The sequence below is a fragment of the Peromyscus leucopus genome, chromosome 5, assembly GCF_004664715.2.
Source record: "Peromyscus leucopus breed LL Stock chromosome 5, UCI_PerLeu_2.1, whole genome shotgun sequence".
NCBI classification, from domain to species: Eukaryota; Metazoa; Chordata; class Mammalia; order Rodentia; family Cricetidae; genus Peromyscus; species Peromyscus leucopus.
In genome coordinates this window covers 16,655,015-16,670,952 of record NC_051067.1, presented here as the reverse complement: position 1 = coordinate 16,670,952, position 15,938 = coordinate 16,655,015, and the positions used below count along the sequence as shown (strand labels likewise).

The 15,938-nt window shown below is 43.3% G+C and overlaps 1 protein-coding gene and 1 non-coding gene across 2 annotated transcripts in view; both read left to right on the top strand.

Annotated features, from left to right (window-relative positions):
- Nucleotides 1–15,938, top strand: part of Rnf144b (ring finger protein 144B) — a 153,338-nt gene that overhangs the window by 30,738 nt on the left and 106,662 nt on the right. The gene's annotated exons all lie outside the window — the stretch shown is intronic.
- On the top strand, nt 15,331–15,437 carry LOC114692133. The gene has a single exon (XR_003734351.1). It is a non-coding gene; the product is annotated as a U6 spliceosomal RNA (small nuclear RNA).

The window sequence follows — 15,938 nt, the reverse complement described above, 5'->3', positions numbered from 1 at the left end:
ATGCTTAAACCAGGGTAATTATGTATTCATTTATCATTTCCTTTTTAATGGTTTATTTTTTATCTATGTGTATGCGTCTGTATTTGTGTATACACACATGTATGGAGGCACCCGGGGAGGCCAGGAAAGGGCACTGTATCCCCTGGAACTGGGGTTATAAGTGGTTAAGAGCTGCCTGATGTGGGTGCAGGGAACCAAACTCAGGTCCTCTGTAAGAGCAGCAGGTGTTCTTCACCTCTGAGCCATCTCCCCATCCTCTACCTATCCTTTCTTCATGGCTCTTTGAGACATAGAGAACACAACTCTTAGGTATGGTCACCCTGGCGCAGTACCACACTAGAACATCTTACCTCTGTTCCTTAGCAGCCATTATCACTTGTTTCTTGCTGAAGTTTTTCAGTGCATAGGAAAACTATGTAACCACACAAGGCTTACACCAAAAACAAGTGCTGGCGTATGCCTAGATTCTGATCTACGAGCCCTTCTGGCTGACGTTTTTCTATTTTGTGACACACTGGTATCTTGATTTTTTTCCCTTTGCCCCCTCATTCCACTTCTAGAGCATCTTTTAATGTGAGACTGGACTGCTTTATTCTTCCTGGAACTCACTGAAGAGTTTTGAAAGATGGCCCTTCATTTTTAAAAACAGTTGAAAACAATATTTGTCTTTTCCAGACTTTAAAAAACAAAAAACAAAAACAAAACCCGAGTGGCTTGGCCCTCCAAAGGCCTTTGATTAGTGGAGTCTCTGCATCTCTCCTCTTGGCATCTGTACTGTTCTTCCTTGGCTTTGAGCTAGGCTGACCCTCCCCACACAGTCCCACATTTATCTTTGGTATAAGTAAGTCACCATCATTCTTGTCTTTGACTGCCAGCGTTTCAGAGGGGGCCTCTGGGGAAGCTAACAGCTGCACCTGCTATTTCTAAGACTTTGGAAGATCCACCCAGGATGTGCCCCTGGGAATGCTTAGCATTTTTGTTGGGGGAAGGGGCAGGGAGGGCTGTAAGGTTGGTGAGTGAAAACTAGGTGAGAAATTCTTCAACAAATTGTTAACTTGTGATACCTAGAAAAGAGTGCATTCCTTCCGGCAGCTCCTTGAATGCTCATCTGCCTGACTTTGGGGTTGCGGAGCTTAGTTGCAGACAGGGCTGTGCAGTTGCAGACAGACAGGGTTGTGGATGGTCGAATAATAGCAGCATATTTCTAAAATAGACAGGCAAGTGTATGTGCATGTGTATGTGTTTGTATTTCATGCATATATGTCCATATATCTTGGCAGTTTTTTTTTTTCTTCTGAGACAGGGTTTTTCTGTGTAATAGCTCTGGCTGTCCTGGAACTCACTCTGTAGACCAGGCTCTATAGATCCACCTGCCTCTGCCTCCTGTGTGCTGGGATCAAAGACATGCACCACCACTGCCTGGCTTCTTGATAGGTTTTTTACACTCCTATATACATGTATATTGATGAATACTGCACTGCTGTAGAGCCTGAAAATCACTACCAGCCAACAACAACAACAAAAATCCAGTGAAAACTCTTATATTTTCTCTGTTTAAAAAAGCAAACATTTGGGCCAGTGAGCGAATTCTTCACTGCCTTGAAATGCTGATGTGCACAGCTGACTGTGTTTCTAGCTGTTTATATGCACCTTGAGCCAATCAATAAAGAGCCACACTGTTTGATGATCACTGTATACTCAGAAATTCTTGTTATATTTTAATAGGGCCAATTTCATGGATTTCCTAAAAAACAATTGCAGCCCAAAGCTTAAATTGTATTTAAGTCTTTACATTGTGCTTTTGACGTAATAATAATTTATGTTCTGGGAATTTAATCCCAACACTTCTAAGGCAGAGATATTCTGATCTCTGTGAGTTCAAGGCCAGCCTGGTTTACATAGAGAGTTCCAGGACAGTCATGGCTATATAGAAAGATTCTATCTCAAACAAACAAACAAAAGATAAAATAAATAAGTAATAATAAATAAAATAAAAATTTGGTTGACACAGTTTCCAACCCTCTCACTGCTGAACTTTGACCATTGTTTATTTTGGTGGCACACAGGTCCACACCTCTGGCTTCCCTCAGGCCCTACAGTCACACAAACACATAATTAAATAAGATAAATCCTAAAACAAATAAAATAAATAAAAGTAAGATTAAACACATTAATTTAATAAGATAGTGTCTTTATTCTGGACACCTGTTCTACCAATTTTTTTTCATGTTCCCCAAACAGTTTTTGTTTTTCATTGCATGAACAAATACTTCAAAATTTTGAACTGAGCCAGGAATGGTGGTGCATATTTCTAATCCTAGCATATTGGAGGCTGATCCAGGATGAAAGAGAGATTGAGTCCAACATGGGGCATGTAGTAAGATCCCCATCACAAACAAACTCCAGACCCACAGAAAACAACACAAAACAAAACAAAGAGTTGAACCGCTAAACTAAAGTTGCAGTAAGATTTATCACACCATCAGATGTTTCATCTTAAGTGGACTCAACTTCCAAAATCATCATCGTGATTTGTGAATTAGATTAGAAACCTCAACTCATTATTAGAATTAATTGATCTCCATATGAAGCTTTGATAATGTAGTGAGGACACTGGGAACAGCAAACTATTTATACACTTCTTCTGATTTTTACTACAAATATATTAGCATTTGTTCTGTTTTTCATGTCAGCACAAAACCTTAAAATAAGAAATTGGCAAAGTCATTGCCAAAAACCCATCAAGTGGGTCTGAGTGTTGTGTAAGCACACTCTGCAGCTGTGTGTGATCAGTTCCAGACAACAAGGACAGGGTTCTCAAAATAGGGACTCAGTTTTTATGGGAGTGATCATGCTCCTTCAGCATATCTGTGGTTCTGAGTTTGCACTTGGCTATTAATGTCGCTTTGTCCTGCCCGCCCGCCTATGGCCGTAGGACTGGGGTAGGTGGCAAATGCTGACACTTTGTGCCATTTCACATTCAGCACCAACTTTGTTGTGAATCAGAAATTCAGGTCTTAATAGTTTAACTAGGCTACACTTCACTTCTGAACTCATTGCTGTTGAAAAGATTTATTGCAGAATACTTATCATCTCCTAACAATCCCATAACTGAAAGATTCGGGGTTTGAGATCACAGTGGATACTGAGAAGGTGTTTTGTTTTGTTTGTGTGTGTGATTTACTAACTGTTAACCTCATAGAAGAGCAGATAGACATCACTATGGGAGGGGCAGAGTGGAGGGTTCCTGATAGGTTTCAGAGGAAGGGAGGAGGTTTTATTCTATGCCGTGTGACCCAACCACACCTTTAGCACATGAGCCTTTTGGTGACCTTCTTATCCAAATCTAACAGGTATGTAGACTGGTGTCCCTGTTCTCCATGTTATCATGCCGCTATACTTTCTTAACTTCCCAAGGACCCTGACAGCTGCCAGTGCTGCCTTGGAGGTCCCGTATCTTGTTGGGCTAAGCATAGACCATGGCATATCTTAGTTGGTAATTTTGTAAATGATGGTGGGTAGCAGGCACGAGGCATTCTCTCCCTGCTACCAGAGCTGTCTCTGGACTTGGTACAGTTCTTGGAATCCCTTGTATGAGGGTTCACCTCCCTCCCTCCCTTCCTCCCTCCCTCCCTCCCTCCCTCTCTCCCTTCCTTTAAGTGAGTGGCTTGATGTCCTTAAAATATTGCTTCCACTGTGTGTGAAGGTTTGGGGAAAGTAGAATCCGTTATTCTTAACACTTTTCAGGTTTATTTACATGCTAAAGGGACATCTCTGCTCCCCTCTCCTGTGTCCCATGTAATACTACACAGATCCGAGATGGAATGAAAGAATAAAGTTAGAAGGCTAGTAAATGCATCCAGGTTTATGTTTTTGCAACTGCAGCTCCAAGTATTGATTTTTCATTAAAGTAAGCACACAGACACACAGACACACACAGACACACACACACAGACACACACACAGACACACACGGACACACACACACACACACACACACACACACACACACACACACACACACACACACACACATACACGCAGGAAATCAGGAAATGGTAAACTAGACAGGAAGGCAGGACACTGGGCCCAATTGAGGACCATCGGGGCAACAAGACCCTAGTCAAGGGTGGCATAGTATGTGAGTTTTTTTGCATAGGAACACTAGAGGGCGCTGCAGACTATAATTAAGAGTCCTGCTTGACTTTTACGGAGTGCAGCGCTGTGGCTGTTTATAGACGTTTCTTAAGTCCAAATCAAGTAGTTTTGATATTCTAGCACACAAACAAATTCAAAACAAATGTCTTGGTGTCCTCTCCCTCTCTCGCTGTGCGGAAGCTGTAATCTCACCGTTGTTTCATTTCATGGATGGTTCATTTTCCGCCGTGCCGGAGGTCAGATAAAACAGGGCTGTGGTGTCTTCATTAACTGAGGTTTTCGTTGTTTGTTGTGTGCAGAGGTTTACTACAACTTGAACTAGCGATTAGCACATCGATGCTGTCCTAAGCACAGGTGGGACCGTTTTTTCTCGTTGTAAGAGGTGATAAACATGGCCTTTATTATGGAAGCTAATTCATCTTTAGGAAACTGTGTGACACTGTGGGCGCAGAGCCTCTGTGACTTGGGCAAAACTTATCACCTTCCTGGGTCTGTTTCTTAGTAAAGTGATAAGAGAATACTCAGTTTTCTTTTGGCCAGAGATTCTGTACTGTTGACTCTTATACTTCGTTAGCCCTCTCCAAGAGGTTTGGGAAGTCCGGACTATTGTTTTTTTTACACTAGAAGTAGACAGCTCCTTGTTGACAGTTTGGAAAATAGTCATATAGACGATGCTGCCCAACCTCAGACCAGGTTTTTAATAAGAGAGGCCCTAATTAGTCCAGATCTGGAATTAAGTCTCACCAGGCTATCCTGACAGTACCAGAACATCCGAGGCAAACATTTCCATAATAGATTTTAAACCCTGTCTGCTCTCACATAATTGAGGCCAGACTTCCGTGGTCTGGTGTTTGGTAGACTATTGTTGCTATGCAGTTTCTAATCCCTGAAGAATGCATTGGTGCTCTTGACTGGGTCAACCTCTGAAATGAATGTTTTCTTGAATGTGTGGCCTTTAGATGAAAAAAGAAATTGCTAGCAAAAAATTCATCCTTTTTGAAAGGTAAATATGTTGGTCAATGGAGTTTTATAACTCCTGCCTTAAATACTACAGTTTCTCTTATATATACATAGAACCTAGATTTAAAATTATATTATGTTGTGTATGGAGTGAAGTGATGTATTTATATGTGTGTCTAGATCACAAAACTATAAAGGGGATCACGTGACTTGGGGAAGAGATCTTAAGGGAGGTGGGAAATAGTATGACAGAAAACACTGTAGTAAGAAAGCAGAGGGGGTGGGGAATGGAACCTGCGGGAGGGGAGAGGCTTGTGGGAGTGCAGTGGAGGATGAATGAGGACAGTAAGATGTCACTTATACACAAAGATGCCATGAGAACAATGTGTGATGACACAAAGATGTCATGAGAACAACCATTATCTTGTGTGTTAACCTAGAATGTTAATTACCTCTTGTCTTATGTAAACATAAAAAGGAGGTTGTTTACATTGTTAAATTTATGAAAATTTCAATAGCCCCTTGCCAGTCTTTGCATGTGCACAGGTGTGCATGTGTGTGTGTGTGTGTGTGTGTGTGTGTGTGTGTGTGTGTGTGTATGTGTTATGTGTTCTGGTGTGTCTGCATGCTCATGCACAGCCTTCTATAGTTACTCCTGTGGGACAACTCATTTCACTTTTTTGAATGTCTCTCCACACTCTATGTAGTTTCCGACCTGGGAGGGGAAATTGGAATTAGAGAGAGCATGAAGATTGGGGAGCGTCCATCTTTCGATGGTTCCTCCAGGACTCATGTCAGAATTGAGCCGTGAGAGAAGCAGGAAAGGGCAGAGTAGCAGGAGGATGTGGCTGACCCAACAGGGTGATCCCGCTGAATCAGGATGGTTGGAAACTGGTCCAGCACATGTAGAGAACAGAGAGGAATCCCAAAGGAAGAGTCAGTCCATCTGGTCCTCAGCCCTGTCCTGAGGACCTCGCTTGTGCCAGGTGCTGCAATGGGAGATATGAGTGTGAACATTTCTTCTGGGAAGCACTCTAAGGACTCGTGGGTGAAGCAGAGGAGAGGAACCAGTCTAAAGTCATAAATGTTAGGGGGCTGGCCATGGGAACCCCAGGATTCAGCCTATGGACAGGTCAAAGGGAATTTGGGGGCCCAAAGAAGCAGGGCTTTGATGAGGACTGAGGCAGGACGGGTTGGGCAGGAGGTCCAAATGATGCCACAGTACTTCCTCTTTCCAGGCCCCTCACCTTCGTTTGCAATAGCAGGAATGTTATCACAGCAATAGATCAAAATTATAAACAAACAAAACCAACTAAGTCAGTCTCCTTGTAGCCTGCTCTCTTTTCAAATGTTGCTTGTGATTGCATGTGTGTGTGATGTCTGAGTGTGGGTGTGTTGGTGTCCCATTGAGTGTGTAAAAGTCAGAGGACAGTCTTTTGGAGTTCTCTCCATCCGCGTTTATGCGAGCTCTGGGGACTGGACTCAGCTTGCCTGGCTTATATAAACCACAAGCATCTTTACCCATGAGCCATCTCTGCAGGTGTACCATTCCCTTGCCTCCGGGGGACGGAAGTTCCACATTTAACTGCTACTTCCTCTGCAGGCCAGCAAGTTGTGGGGCAACAGGAAGACAGCCCTCCAACCCAAGCCTGCACCCCCCCATTCCAAGATGCTCAACAATGCCGAGAGTGGAGACTGGTATAACTGAGCAATGAGAGCACCAGGAGCGGAGGTGCAGAGAGACTGTCTGCACTTGAACGCGAATCAGAACGTTCAGATTTTCCAGCCCCACAACAGCTGAGTTAAGGAAGTAGGAATCACGGATGCTGGGAGACATAGTTCAGTGGTAGAGTGCTTGCCCAGCCCCGGGGGAAGTCTAGGCTCCAGTGTCAGTACTGACCGAGGAGGAAGACAGCATCGGAGGAAGGGCGGGGCCAGGATGATGCTGGAGCGCTACAAGGCAGACTGGAACAGATGTCACTTGAGCCTCAGGACCTAAGAAAGGGAAGAGCGAAGGAGCGAGCTTTGTTCTGGCTAGTCTTACACAGGACCAGGTGGGACCACCCAGAAGCTGTGTGTAGTCCACCTGGAGTTTTGAATGGTGCCAGCTAGGTTTTGTACATCTCCTCCTCTTTGCAGAAAATTTGAAGAAGTTTCCAAGAACGTGTACACTGAAACATACCGACTCTGTGCAGTTTCTGCTCTGTTTGGCTGTGAATTGCTATGGCTAGGACTTTGAATGGCTGTGGGGCGGGGTTATTTAACTTGGGCATCTGAATGTGGCTCTTCTCTAGTTCTCCAGCAGCGGGCTGGTGGATGAGAAAGCAAGCATTGACTAGATTCCGTGGAGTCAGGAGACAGGAAGCAGGTTTCTAGGTCCAAGGTGTTGACCTAATTTTGGATCATGTTTTCAGCCTGGCTGACCTAATTCAGCATTATTTTCATCGAATGACTTGATTGTTTTTTAAAATCCTTTTCTGGTAAGTGAATTCATTACCTCTACTGCTTTCATTTTTTCCATGTCCCGACTCTCAGTCCTTTACCAAATTGTACACACACTTGAAGATTCGCTCCTCCAGCCACATTTCGTTTTTTTAACCCAACAGGATAAGACTGCTTGCTGGTTAAACCGCTGGCCTTAGAAACGTCCTGGCCTCATGTATCATTTATGGGGACTGGTGACTATGTGTTGTCAAGGCTTTAAGGAGCTGTGCTACTGCTGTCGAAGCTCAGTTTTTAATGTGCTGTTGAAATCTATACTTTAATTGATTTCCTTGGGTAGTTAAGTATGCATCACCAGCCCCAAAGCAGAGATTGTCTTGGCTGTTTTAGCTCTTATTGTTACAAGGAATTGTGGGTATGATTTTGGCTCTCTCTCTCTCTGTGTGTGTGTGTGTGATTAAATGTAAACAAAGACATTAGGATGATGATGATGATGATGATGATGATTATGATGATTATGAGACAGGGATTCATTATGTATCTCTGGCTGTCCTGGAACTCACTCTGCAGATCAGGCTGACCTCAAACTCACAGAGATCGGCCTGCCTCTGCCTTCCTCCAGAGTGTTGGGATTACAGGTGTGTACTGCCACACCTGGCTCATTTAGAAACTATTCAAGGAATGGTTAGCCCTGTTCCCACTGACATTTCTTTTACAAAAGAACATACAAGGAATATTCTAGAACGAATATAATTTTGAGAAATATGCAAATGTATCTTTTTTTCCTTCCTTTTCCTTTTAATAAAGAGAAAAAGACTTTAGCAGAGAAAACAGAAAATAATTTATGTTTTGGTCTCTGCCCTTAACATGAGTCAATTTCTCTGAGCACATACTTCGTCTCGACAGTATTCCCCACTGATCCCTTTTTAAACTCAGGTTAAAACAAAGGTTCTTCTCCTTGTGTGTCCAAAACAATAATTTAGTCTGTATAGGACTTTTAAGCGACTGTTTAGCCAGTTTCCTTTTTCCCCTCCAAGCATAACTTGATATAATTCTCTTAAAAAGCAGGACATTGTGCCATGCTCCGAAAATTGTTGCCAGGCACTTAGACTCATTAAAGCCGCTGCATACTTCCCCGTGATGAAGGAAAATGGACTTATTGACAGTTTGGCTAAACTAGAGAAGAATAAAGTCCAGTTTCTTCCTTCCCATGCCTGTGGCCGCCTTAGAACTCACAGAAAGCCACGTAGCAAAAGATAGAATATGTGTGTTAGGTAGCTGTGAGGCAGGCTGATTGGTCCTTTCTCTGGGAGAAGCAGACCTGAACACCAGGGAATTTTAAGATGGGTTGTGCTTATTTATTAAATTTAAGTGCTGGCCGAGGAAAACTGGCCCTGAGAGAGCCCCCTCTTCTGTAAATTTTATTGATTTATTTAGACAGGGTCTCGTGTAGTCTAGGCTGGCCTTGAACTTGCTGTGAAGCCAAGGTTGACTTTAAACTCCTAATCCTCCGACCCCTATCTCCTAAATGCTGGGATTACAGGTCTGAGCTGCCAGTCAGCTTTTCTTTTTCTTTTTCTTTTTGGTTTCTTCAAGACAGGGTTTCTCTGTGTAGCTTTGCGCCTTTCCTGGAACTCACTTGGTAGCCCAGGCTGGCCTCGAACTCACAGAGATCCGCCTGCCTCTGCCTCTCGAGTGCTGGGATTAAAGGTGTGCCACCACCGCCCGGCTACACAGTCAGCTTTTCTTGCTGGTTTTATTTGTTGCCGTGATTTGTGTGTGCACGTCTGTGTGTCATGGCACAGGTGTGGAGGTTAGATTTTCCCCTGTGATCTGAGTCCTGGGGATTGGATTGAGGTCAGCAGGCTTGACAGCAAGTGCCTTTATCTGCTGAGCCATCTCACGGGCATTGATTGTTGTTTTAAATACAGAATCTCCCCTATGTATCCCTGACTGGCCTAGCAATCGCTGGCCTTGGGTTTGTGGCCATCCTGATCCTATTGCCTCTTCGTGAGGGGTTACTTCACTCCTTTGCTGGGTGGAGAGTGTAAGCCTTTTGAATATTTTCCTCGGAGGTCAGTTCAGGATCTGTACTCCTATATTACTGTCAAACACACTGATTTTGCAAAGGGGTGGTAGCCTGATAGCGAGAGGGAGGGGCCAGAGTGTGGAGTCAGTGCTCTGGGGTCAAAGCAGCTGTGAGAGCCTTTTCAGACGGCAGTCAGAGGCTTAGGGGCTGTTACTGATGGCGGGGAGAAATCAGATGACCAGGACAGGATACGCCTTTTTGTGAGAAGTGGTGAGAAATCAGACAAGGGAGGCCAGGGCTGAGCTGCCCATCTCGGACCTCAGCGACTCAGAAGGTCTTTGTTTTCAGGTGGAGCTTCTCCTCTCTCCCATTTCCTTCCCATTTTTGTTTCATCCAAACGTGTTTTGTTAATGTGCTAAGACTTGGACGCCCTTTGAGCTTTGGAAAGGCATTTCGTGTGGGCTCCGTCCATTGAGTGCATTTAACTCTGCTGCTGCGAGTCCACCGGAAGCTCCCGGAGCAGAAGGAAGCCAGCGCACGCATTAAATTATCTTCCATTCCCTTTGAGTCTCCCAGCCGTAGAATTTATCTTCCTTTGGCTCCAAAGGAAACTGAGGGCCCGGGAAGCTGGGACTCCTCAGACCACACGCAGCTCTCCGGGAGATTCAAGTCCCACAAACAACACCCTTCTACTTCCCTGTATGTCTCCAACCGTTGCTTTAGGATTTGGCGAACGCTTCTTGGTGGGGATGGTCTGGTTTAAGCAGCTGTGAGAAGGAGATTTAGCACAGCTGAGAGGGCATATAATTATTAATAGGTTTTTTGCATTGCGATAATAGGTTTCTCTGATGCAGTAAGCCAGATCAAGCCGAATTGAAAAAGTAATAAAATCAGGTCTATTTAAGCAAAGCAACACTGGGTGAGTCCTCCAGCCCCGGAGATTGGGGCTGGAGAAGTCACGCATCCAAACTAAAGCAGGAAGGTTATATAGCCTGTAGGTGAGGGGTGATAACGTGTCCACCACAAAAACTGAGCACTTTAGGCAGGGACTTGGGCTGCTGGCAACTTCAGGGGAGGAGCTACCGCAGCCACTAAGAATGTGGAGCTGGGCTTTTTGGTGCCTTTTCTTTGTTGGAGATTCCCTGAGAGGGTAAGGTTTGGAGAGAGAGGAGTGAAGCTTTCTGGATCAGGCAGGAGTGAGCTGGAGGTTCCAGCCAAACAATTATGTCAATACAAAGATTTTTATGAAATAGACAAGTAAGAGCCCAGTAAGGTAGCACAAGGCTGTAATCCCAGTACTTGGAAGGTGGACACAGGAGAATCAGGAGTCCAAGACCAGCCTGAGCTACAGAGTATGCTTGAGGCTAGCCTGGGTTCCATGAAACTCCATTTCAAAAGAAAAACATAAAACCAAATAAAAAATGAAGAAGTAAAATAAAGAAGATAAATAATAGACCAAGAAGAGTCTGGTTTACATAGATGATTTATGAAAAAGAGACCTGGGGTAGTGATTAAGACTAGAACTATTGCGGGGTGGTCGTAGCACACACCTTTAATCCTAGCACTTGGGAGGCTGAGGCAGGTGGATCTCTGTGAGTTTAAGGCCATTCTGGTCTACAGAGCAAGTTCCAGGGCTGCGAGAGGTGTTACACAGAGAAACCCTGTCTCAGGGAAAAAACAAAACAAAACAAAATAAAAACTAGAACTATTAGCATCATCAGCTAAGTCTACTTTAGATACTGGCTGAGCCATGGACTAGTCAGGTGACCTTGTTCTACCTAAGGGTTGGTTTTGTTTATTTGTTTTGGTCTGTAAAGAGCATGTATAAAGCAGGGTTAGTGTTATATGCTTATAATCCCAGCTCTCAAGTGACTAAAGGAGGAGTGTGGCTGTGAGTTCAAGGCCATCTTGCACTACATAGTGAGTTTCAAGCTAGCCAGGGCTACAAAATGAGACTGTGTCTCAAAACAACAACAACAAAAACAAACAAACAAAAAAATGGGTTCAGCAGTTAAGAGCATGTACTGCTCTTGCAGAGGACCTGGAATTGGTTCCCAACACTCACATGGTGACTCACAACCATCCATAACTGCAGCTCTAGGGGATCTGTGGCCTTCTTCTGACCTCCACAGGCACCAGGCATGCAGGTGGTATACATACATAAATACATACATACATACATACATACATACATACATACAGGCAAAACACTCATACACAGAAAATAAAATTGAATAACTCTTTAAGAAACAACAGCAGCATAGAGACAATATGTAGCATTTAGGGACTGTAATAATATTAACATAACCATTGTGCTGCCTAGGGCAAATACATGCTCAGTAAATGGGTCGTATACTCACAAATATATTTATTCATCAATGTTTTGTATGTATAAAGAAACACACAGAGCACATTTGGGGGTTGTCTAGTTGAATTAAAAGTGATATATATTGTTTTCCATGTCAAACATCCTCATGGTAAAGGTAAGTTGGCATGATAGTCAATAGACTTGATGATACCCCTGCCATCTGCCTGCTGAATTCCCGTTCATCTTTAAACCTGTTCGTTCTTGTGTGATCTTCCAGGAGCAATTGGGTTTTGTTCTTTTCTGTGTTCGATTTGTACTCTGGCCCCTGCTCTGTGGTTACTTTAATTCAGGGTTCCTGCCATCTCCCCTTTGCGATGTGAGAGTCTGAGACAGGGTGGCCTTATTCACGGTCCCTTCCTCTCTCCTGATCCTTTAGCCCGGGTAACCATTCACTGGATTGAAATAGATTGAATCAAATACCTTTACAGAAAACAGGGTCACATGGAATATTCGGGACTCGGGAGGCCGTCTGCTCCTTTTACAGTCTTATGTTGGATCCAAGGCCCTGACATGGTTGTGCAGGAGATTTCACACCACACTGGATGTCACTCAAGGATCCTGTCATTGCAGACAGACAATGTGGTGTCACCTGCCAGCAAATGTTGGGTTCCCCATAGGCTTCCATTGGAACTGCTGTCCTCTGGGATGTGAGTGGCTGTGTGGCTCACTTTCTGTGTGATGCTAGGGAAGAAGAAGTCAGGTGTTAGTTCAGGAGTCATGCTCGGGTGTCCTAGGTTCCTCTGTGAGAGACTGAGTTTAGTTCTTTGCCATTAACCTGTCAATAAGAGGATCTCTTTATTTTTAGTCTCTACTAATGAGTAGATTTGATCTTTGAAAAAAAATCAGTTTACTTTGTTTTCTGTGTATGAGTGTTTTGCCTAAATGTATGTCTGGGTACCATGTGTGTGCCTGGTCCCCTCAGAGGCCGGCAGAGGGGGTTGGATGCCCTGGGGATAGGGTTAGAGGTGGGTGTGAGCCAACTGACTGACAGGGATGCTGGAAATGGAACCCTGGTCCTCTGGAAGAGCAGCAAGCAGTGTTAACTGTGGAGCCGTCTCTCCAGCTATTAGTAGGTTTTCTTTTGTAACTGTCAGTATCCTTTTGGAGAAACAGGACTGCGTTTTCTTGTCAATAGTGGTCATCAAATAACAGTGATACTATAAATGGGAAATAGAATCTATGTTCTGCTCTTTTGGTGTTATTTATTTATTTATTTTGAAACAGCAACTCCTGTAGTTCAGACTGACCTCAAGTTGGCTGGCTATATAGCCAAGGATGGCCTTAAAGTCCTCCTGCTTGTACCTTCTATCTGCTGGGATTACTGATATGCATCACCAACCCTTGTTCTAGGAACTGTTTTGTATATTTACATTTTGTATATAGTTGTTGCGCCTGTTTTTTCAATTGCAGAGGAGGCTTCTTTGGAGGACTTGGCGTTCTTGAGAGGGGGCATGATTTACACGTATATGTTTCTCTCTGCTGTGGTTCTTTGCTTTTCTTTTAGCAAGTCTGTGTTTATCTTATTCTGGAATTTTCTCCACACAATTTATTGACCATGGTCCACCAAAGGTGGGATGGTAGGGGTGACTGCCCTGAGTAGACACAATAAGGGACGCATTGAGTATATAATTTTGCAGCAATAAATAAACCCAGCTGAGGTCAATCTGCTTCTTTATCTCAGCATGCCCTCCTTACTCTAAACAAATGTCATCTGGGAAACACTCTTTCCTGAAGAAAGTGTATTGGCTTCAACTCTAAACAAGTGCTATGATTATTGTTGAGTTTTAATGGTATGCATTCAATCTATTCAATCTATAAAATACATTGTGTTAATTATTCTTTAACAAGTGTTATTTCTCTGCAGAAATTAATTCATTGTACTCACTTAAGTTTTCTCCCCCCCCCCCTTTTTTTTAAATCAAGTTTATTTTACTTTGTGGTCTGGAAATTGAACCTAATGCTTCATGTATACTCAGCAAGCTCTACCATGGAGCTGTGGCACTGGAACCAGGGCCTCATGCATACTTGGCAAACTCTACCACAGAGCCGTAGCCCCACTTTAAAGGATATTCTGAAATGTACGAAAAGCAACAGTTTGCGTTAATTATAGAGCTGGCCTCATCCTCCTTCCTCAGGGTCCCGAGTGTTGAGTTATAGGTTTGTGCCATGGTACTGCAGGGTTCCTGCTTTTCTCCCACTCTTCTGCTTCCTCCTGAAGGCCGTAACTTCCTGTCTAGCACCTTGATTGCTTCTAGACTTTTCCAGGGACTTCCTACCATCCTATGGCCAGACACAGTGCCTGCTGCTTTTGTTCAGACCCTGTTTAAATGGAAACCAGAAAATTTCTACTTATACAGTTGGCTCATGATCTCTCTCTGTCTCTGTCTCCCTCTCTCTATATCAGTCTATGCAGCCTGACATACAGATATGTCTCACTATATATATTTATATAATTATACATATTATATCATAATATATAATAACTGCATAATTCAATATAGAATATGATATGTATTATATATTAGAGGGAGAGTGTATCTATATCTGGCTATACATACTTACTTTTTTTTCTTAAAGATAATGAACATTTATTAACTCACATGTCTGACAGGATTAGGAAATCTGAGCCTGCCCTGCACACACGGTTGTGGCTCAGGTTCCTCAGGCTGGGCAGTGAGGAAGCACACCGGGGCAGCAGTGCTGGGAGGTTCAGGGTCCAATCTCCTCAGGCTGGCCCAGGGCTGGGAAGGCTGCCTTCCAGAACAGTTTTCAGTGCCCAGCTTCCGATGGCTGAGTAGCTCTCAGGCTGCAATGGCGGCAGCAGCTAGCTTCCCCCGAAGTGTGTGACCTGGACACCGTCATTTAAGAAGTAAGTCCTTAAGAGGTCAGTGTTGAGTTCACTTCAGGGTGGCTGGAGTCTCTGACCCTGTGGTACTGTACTCGTGTATGTTTCAACTATAGATCTGAAGTAAACGATATAAGCACACTGATCGACCAGGCAGAGGCCATGTTTATTACAATTCCATCATGCTGTTTGGAATGCTGAATTTGTGTTTACAGTGTGAAACAGTAAACTTTGAGGATGTTCTCTTGGCCAAGTGCACAGTTTGCTTCACACTTGATGTTTACTGAACTTGGGTGAAATCCTTAAGATGAAAAATGTCCTTAGAAAATTCTCATTTTAAGACAAGGAATAAAGACATACAATATTAGTTTAGTATGAGTTAGCAATTACCTACACTGTAAACTTATCAGTTTCACATTATTAAAATTCACTTAATTACAGTAATATTGGTATTAGGAGTAAGATAATTCATATAAATTACTCATAGAGGGACATAATACATGTTTTCTTCTATTTTAAAAATATGTTGTGCCCGCTTCCACAGCACGTATACTAAAATTGGAACGATACAGAGAAGATTAGCATGGCCCCTGCGCAAGGATGACACACAAATTCATGAAGTGTTCCATAAAAATATGTTAATTAATAGTCCATAACTTTCCCATTATAGTAGAGTTTTTTGCATAATCACCTATACTGAGCTCAGTAAGATGGAAATGCTCCGGTCTGGGCTTTTCTAGCCATTGCTATTATTTATCTCTTTTCGATTTCCAGCTAAAATTAATTTCTCCCTATAGAGAAGGTTAAAAATTGATTTTCCCCAGGTCAGATTTGCTGGATACTGTGCTGCAGAGGTGCCTTTCCTGTACAAACTTCCCCATCTTCCCAGCATCCCTTGCACTGTTCCGGTTACGCAGGAAGCTCAGTCTGGCTTTGTATAAACAAGTCCCTGAAAATCTGTACATAACCACGGTTTTTGGAAATCAGACTTAAAATACATGTTCTTCTGAACTTGTATACGTATTCATTTTCGTTTTAAAACATTCTATTGCCGTTTATATCGACTTGTTTTGTGTGTGGAAAATGGGGTGTGCACATGCTACAGTGCTTATGTGGAGGTCGGGGGACAACTTGTG